The sequence below is a fragment of the Felis catus genome, chromosome F1 (genome assembly GCF_018350175.1).
Source record: "Felis catus isolate Fca126 chromosome F1, F.catus_Fca126_mat1.0, whole genome shotgun sequence".
Taxonomy (NCBI): Eukaryota; Metazoa; Chordata; class Mammalia; order Carnivora; family Felidae; genus Felis; species Felis catus.
In genome coordinates, this window is record NC_058384.1 from 17,706,040 (window position 1) to 17,713,159 (window position 7,120).

General features: G+C 55.2%; 1 long non-coding RNA gene across 3 annotated transcripts; it reads left to right on the plus strand.

Annotated features, from left to right (window-relative positions):
* Window positions 1-1,332: 1,332 nt before the first annotated feature.
* Window positions 1,333-6,418, plus strand: LOC123382827. Of its 3 annotated transcripts, XR_006591856.1 has the most exons (4): window positions 1,333-2,149; window positions 2,361-5,016; window positions 5,802-5,896; window positions 6,054-6,418. It is a non-coding gene; the product is annotated as an uncharacterized LOC123382827 (long non-coding RNA). The 3 variants fall into 3 exon arrangements; XR_006591854.1 differs by having other exon boundaries at window positions 1,336-5,016; XR_006591855.1 differs by having other exon boundaries at window positions 1,339-5,016; window positions 6,153-6,418.
* Window positions 6,419-7,120: the final 702 nt, after the last annotated feature.

A 7,120-nucleotide genomic window follows, 5' to 3' on the forward strand; every position in this document is an offset into this window, starting at 1 on the left:
CTAAGGATGAGCAGAGTTTAAGTCATCAGAAGGGAAACATTGGAACATTCTCAGCCAGAACGCTACAGACCCCAAGTTCCCTTTGTCTTGGGTGGTGCTGGTGCCCTGGCCTCTCCCTCCTGACTTCCCAGAAGTGCAGAGAAGTCACATGGAGGTTGAACGTGAAGGCTGAAGAGGAGTCCCCCCAGGCCTGCGAGAGAAGCAGGCCTCCAGCCGCCCCCGCCACCACCCGGCCTGAGCTGGAAGGCAGCCTGTGCTCGGAATCCAGACGGATGGGCTGTGGCTGGGCTGAGCAAGGGTCACCTTAACCATCAGATCCCATTACCCACTGCACAGACGATGCTGTCAGACGTGGAGCGGTCGATTGAGAATCGGCGAAAATACCAAACCAGCCAGGCAGCTACTGAATCCAATCTCTGTGGCAGATGCTGCTGGAGCCAGAAAGTCAATGGGCGCCAACCGAGGCGGACGGTCCAGAGGTCGGCATCCGGGCTGGGCCTCTCGCGGTCTGCGGGACGCTGAGCAAGTTACTTAACCTCTCCGAGCCCTCCTTCCCTCATCCATGGGCAGGAGAGAAAACGCTTAAATTCCAGGATTGCCAGGAGGCAGGGGCAGATAGAGCTCCGTGTCAACAAATATCCTCCTACTCATTTTACATCCCCTTTTTGTCAAGGGGGGGACGGACAGGAGTGGGGACGGGGGCATTTCATAAGGCAGCTGAAGGGGTCCCACAGTTTGGAAAGAGGTGGAGACTGCCACTCCCTAGAAGCTGGGCCTGGCCAGGCCTGGTTTGCAAAAATTGTTCTCATTTCAGGGGGAAAGATGAGAGGGCAGAGTAGTCACTAAGACAGCCTTAAAACCCACGAGCTTCGGGATTCATGGACCTGACTGCACATCTGAAATTTGGAGACAAATGTCGCTCGTGTCCTGTCTTCCTCCCCAGTGTCTTAGGCTGAGCTGGGTGAAGAGCACCTTAATTTCACCAATTTAGAGCAATTTGAGGCAAGTCCCTGAGCCTCGGTTTCTTCATCTGTAAAATGGGTGTTATAACACCTACTTCCCAGAGGCAGTGCAGGGATGGGTTGCCATAGTGCCTGTGTCACCTGGCACAGGGCTGACAAATGACAAAAAAAGGTGAACTGCCCGTCCCCTCTCTTCCCCTGCTGGTGAGTCCAGTCCTCGGTGGGGCACCGTCACAGAGATGTCACGTTACCCCAGCAAGTCACTTCCTGCTTGCTCCCTCAGTTTCCCTGGCAGTGGACAGTTCCCCACCAACGACACAAGCCAAGAGGCGGGATCCAGCAGAGCGCTGAGGGGAAAGGAAAAAGTCAACCCCGAGAAAACCGGTCAGCATTTATTCGGAGAACGTTCTTGGTGGATTTAAAAGGAATTAGTGTGCCTTGGCTCACTCCAGATGCCACCCGGCTCTATCTTTAGAAACTTCTAACCGAGGGAAGGTTCCAGGGATGTGAGCATCCGTGTTCTCCAAGGTTGACTCTATAAATACCCTCCCAGTCGGCCTCGGGAGCTCTGTCCTCCGACCCAGAAATAGCCCCTTCAGTCAGCAGTCCTGGAAGCAGCCCTTAGCCCAGAGCCCTAAGAAGTATGGGCGCTGAGCGGGGCCCAGGGCCGCCACACGCCGCCTCCCCCACGGCCACGCACGGCTCACCGTGCTGCTCGGCTTTGCTGCAGAGCCCAGGAGTGGGGAGGAAGCAAGCAAACAGAAAATCCAGTCACTGTCCCAGAGCGTGGGGGACAGAAGCTGGGGGACGGGGACGGCAAGGCCCCGGCCGGACGGCTGAATGCTCACTGCTCCCGTGACTGTTCTCAGAGCTTCTGCTCGGCACCCGGCGGCACGCCAGGCCGGTAGGCGCCTTCGAAGGCCAACGGGCCTGACACAGAGGCCGGCGGGCAGTGCTCTCTCCTTCCGGGAGGCCTAGAAACCCGAACACCATAGTGATTTGATTCGGGGAAGTGGAGCCTGACTAGGAAAGGGGGACATCCTCGGAAAAGCAAGGAAACCGACGTCATTCCCTCAGGTCTGTTGGTAGCTGCCTCCCGCTTTGCACATTTCTGCCAACGAGCCCGGAGAGGAGGGCCTGCCGTTCGAATGATGCCTGAAGTGCGCCAGGCCGGCTCTGTATTGAAGGTAACCTGGGTGAGCTTGTCTGTGGGGAAGCTAAGTGTGCCTGCTGTACACACGCACACGCACGCACACACACACATGCGCACACACACGCACGCGCACACACTCTACCCTCACTCAGTCCCCACCTCCTAGATCTAGCTCCCCACCGCAGATGTGAAAACCAGCACATGGCCAGGCTGTCAGTGGGCACATGAGGGCTTTTGTTCCCCAGGATCAGCTCCCGGCCCACAGTCAAGGTGACTGTGGAGCCCTGTGGCCTCAGCAAGACCCTTCACCTCCAGATGTCTCCGTGTTTGCCTTGCGACTGGGGGCTCATCAGTCCGGCAGCTGTGAAGCATCTGAAGAGCTAATGTTTCTAAAACAGCACAGAGCAGCTGCTCGATAAAGGACGAAAAGCAATTGTGAGGCACGATCTTGGAGACGTCGCGGGTTTAATACGTGCCCGCAGGTCGGCCCATGCGCTCAGCTCCCGTCACTAACTCCGCTTCCCCGGGAAAGGCCTTCGATTCATGCAGACGACCCATTCCCAGGCCAGGGCCACCGCACATGCCCACGGCCACGCGCCTCCCTCGAGGCCCAGCCTCCCGCCCTCTTGGAACTTTGGGGTTCATTTCGTGACTTGGACCCGCAGACTTGAGCTCCTATTTGGAGGGGTGGACTGTAGGCTTTGAAACCCGGTGTCACGTTACAGAAATCACAGGCTTGTTCCTGAGCCACTGTGGGTAGAATTAAATAGCAAGACTGCAGGGTTAAAAGTCAAGAAAGCAATTTTTTAAAAAACTGATCTGAACTCATTCTGTAATATTTCCTATTTACATTGAAGAAATGTCAATTCTTGGCTTCAGGCCTCACGAGAGACCAAGGATTGAATGATGCTTATGAGACAGATATAAATCTTTGATAAGACAATAACCGCAGAGAGGGACATGCCTGGAAACGTTAAGTGGGTTCGATTCGGTCACAGCTCTCTCCTGCGGCCCTGACTTGACTCACAAACATCTGGATGTCCTGCTCAGTCACGTTCCCTGTATCTGGTGAGGAGGGTGGCCTGTGTGTGACGCGGGCACTTTGCGTCTGGGCCTCTTGGGCACCATGGGTAAGAGTAGTCAGAAGTGTGCTAATTGTTCTTTTATTTGTACTTTGGTCCGCAAAGCTTAAACGCTCAGTTGGCATTTGTCTTCGTGCCGGATGTAGCCGTGGCTGTACCCAAAGGCACCGATTCTGTCTACAGCTTCCCTGCCCGCACAGCCACGTGCATCACAGACCAGGTCACCTGCTGAGCATCCCAGTGGCATCTAGGAATCAGGGCAAGAGCCCAGGGCAAGAACTGGACATAAGGAAGGACTGCCAAGCCTTGGCCAGACTCTGGACCTCTTTGTCAGTTTCTCAAACCGTACCCAGGATCTCGGGTTTGGGAACGAGACTGGTAAGAAGTCCTACTCTGGGGCAGAACGTGCAATTGGGACAAGACTTAGGAGTTGGGCAGCGATTCTGATGATGATGCCTTCAGGCAAAGAACCACGTGGAGGGACACAGGTCAGGGCAGGGGACCTGTGGGTCTAACTCGCAAGAGTCTACAAATTCAGGTGTCATCAAACTGTCCCAGTCGTGAGGTTCAACCTGCTGCAAAGTGTCAGAACTGTGAAGTTCAACCACCTTTATGATTTATTAATGACCACTGATGGCTGGGACCAAAACACAGATGGAAGAGAACAAGTGACCAGTGGATGGACTTGTCTAGCGTGAGGCTCAAAAGCACTTCGTTCTTTTTTCTCCCTCCCTGGGAGAGCCATTAGATGTCCTTCAGTTTTCCGGTGGGAAGCAGAGAGAGGACTCTTCTGTGACATGTGTCCTGGCAGCCAGGGCCCAGGCCTCACAAGCCTGAGGTGCCCGGCATTGGTGGCTGAAGCCGTGGACTTTTGATAGCCATCACACTCCTCACAATTACAAATACATTCCTTCCCCTCCGAACCTGGGAGAATGGGGCCCAGCCCTCCCCACCGCCCAGCTAATTGCTGAGGGAGCTGCCAGGGTCCTGCCCGGGACAGAAAACAGAGAGTGGGGAGCCCCTCGGGGAAGGCTGGAAGGGGTTCCGATAATCGACAGCACAGCCCTCATCAATCTCGGATCCTCATCGGTCTGTGGCCTATTAAGCTCTCCCTGTCTGTCAATAACCCATTATTGCTCTCTTGCTGAGCGCTCTGAGGCTAGCTTCCATTTGGCCAGAGAAAAATAATGATTGTTTGTTTATTAGTTGGGAGGAGATGTCCAGCCACAAACGTGCATTGGGCCAAAGCCAGTTTCTGTCGAGCTCTCCCGTGGCCCAAGCCCTCCCTGCTAGAACCCTGTACTGGTGGATCCAGAGGCTGAAATCTGTCCCGAGCAGGTGGCTCAGGGGCTTACCAGGATCTACGGATCTTTCCACACAGCCAAGAGCACACCGGCAGCCCTGACTCATTCCTTAGCCGCTGCTAGGTAGGTGGGGTGCCGCCATGCCACACAAGGTAATATGACAAAGGGACCCAGGCTGGTCTGGCCATGGCCTGGAGCCTTTCCCGCTGAGCTCTGGGAGGCCTCGGCTGGAAGCTGCTGGCTGAGAGTCTGGCAACCATTCGGAGTCAGGGCCACCGGGGCTGGGCTGTGCTGGGCGTGAGCAACCACTTCCCGTTTCCCTCTGCTGGCCCTCTGCCCCCAGCCTCTCTCCACCGCCTCCCTCAGCAAGGTCATACTGACGGGATGCAAAGCTCAGTTCTGCCACTTATGAGCGGTGAGATCTCGGCAAATTGACTCCTCTGAGCTTCGAGGGGCTCCTATAATAAACAGGAATCTTGCGACTGTGCCATGGGATCGACATGAGATGACATATGGTAAGTGGGTGATCCGAAGCCTGTGCATACGAGGCCCTCAACATGGGGTGGCTGTGCCGTTGTTAGTGGGTCTTGTCCTTTCTCCTCCCAGGGCGCGCGCCCTCGTAAGTCCTCACGCTCACCTTCCGGAGGAACTGGTGGCCTGTTCCTGATCCGCCTGCCCGTGCCTTCGCTTTCCCAGTGGGCAGGGGACGCCCGCTCCCCAGCTGCCACCTTCCTTGCCGGCCTTCAAGTGAACTTGCCCTTGCCTTTGGGAGAATTTTTACTGTTAGCCACTGAAAGGAAACAGGAAGGCCCAACCCAGGCTAGCACTCTTCAGGCCCCGAGCCCAGGTCTCAACTCTGACGCTAGCTCACAGTGTGATCCCTCAGAGGTCACTTTTTAGCACCCCGGATCCTCAGCACTCACCTGTCAAATAGGAGGGCTGTCCTCAACAAGCATCAAGAGTCTCTGCTGCCCTAGAAGTAGTGTTTCCTGTTAGAAACAGAAGAGGGACGCCCGGGTGGCTCGGTCAGTTGAGCATCCGACTCTTGGTCTTGGCTCAGGTCATGATCTCACGGTTCGTGGGTTCGAGCCCCATGTTGGGCCCACGATGACAATGTGGGGCCTGCTTGGGATTCTCTCTCTCTCTCTCTCTTTGCACCTCCCCTGCTCACACTCTCTCTCTGTCTCTCAGAATAAATACACTTAAAAAAGAAAACAGAAACAGAAGAAACATCTTACAATATCCTCCTTGGTACGTACTTCTCATCTATTCCTTTCCTCTTTTCTTACCTGAGTGGCAGATGTCGACCATCTTACCATTGTTCTGAGGACATTAGCATCCCTCACCACCCCCAGCATTTGTGCATCCTGTTCTGGAGGATCAGTAGGAGTTCAGGTAAGTCAGTGAGCAATTGACACCTCAGGGGAACTCTCGGGCACTTCCCAGTCCCTTGACGGACTCCTCGTTTTCTCAGGGAGGGGCAGAATCAGTCCCCAGGATGTGATCTTCCCTCTCCCCCTTCTCCTTTCCTCGCTGTACCTTTCAATTAAAGCTGAGTCCAGAGGTGGTAACAAACGACCCCGAATCCGCGTGGTTTACAGCAGCCAAGAGTTCGGTCTTTCTCACGCTCACGTTCATGGGGGGTCTGCAGAGCTCGGTTCCACGTCGCCTTCACTCCAGGACCAAGGCTGACGGACAGCAGTCCCACCCGGCTGAGGAAGAGGCAACGGTGGGAGCGGTCACGGCGCTTCAGGCGTCTGCTTGGACCCAGCACACATCGGTTCCACTACATCTCGCTGCCTGAGGGACCAGCCTGCCTCAGTGCAGCAGAAGTCAGGACCCTCCCTCAGGGATGGGCCATGAATGTCTTGACAATACGTAATCTGCCCCATAATAAAGCCTTACACCCGGGCTTCACAACTCTAGTCCACCCCTCTTACTCTACATGTGTGGGGAAGAAAGCCCAGAGACGGGAGGCGACGTGCCTGACGTCACACAGCAGTCAGTGGAAGACAAGCATGCGGATGACCTTCCAGTTCAACGGGAGCAGGACCCGAATGGACCCCTAGCTCTGTCGTTCTAGGCAAATCCTTTCCGGCCTGAGCTTTGGCTCGCCTTTCTGGAATATGGGGTGATAGCATCGACTTCCCGGCAGGGACGTTTGGAGGGATGGGTAAGACTTCGTAAGGTACCACACTCAGTGTCTGACACAGAGGAGCCTCTTAATACACATCTGTTCCCATGTCTTCCCTCCGTGTCAACAGCCCCAAACTCCTTCGCCTCATCCCCCTATGCTCTCTGCCTCCAAGGCCGCCTCTTCTTCATTTAGAAGTCGAGAGAAACAGAAATTTTTTTTAAAAAATTTTTTAATGTTTATTTTTGAGACAGAGAGAGGCAGAGCATGAACAGGGGAGGGGCAGAGAGAGAGGGAGACACAGAATCTGAAACAGGCTCCAGGCTCTGAGCTGTCAGCACAGAGCCCAACGCGGGGCTCGAACTCACGGACTGTGAGATCATGACCTGAGCCGAAGTCGGACGCTTAACCGACCGAGCCACCCAGGCGCCCTGAGAGAAACAGAAATTTTAAGAGGGAATAGCAGTGACCCCAGGGGACTGTGG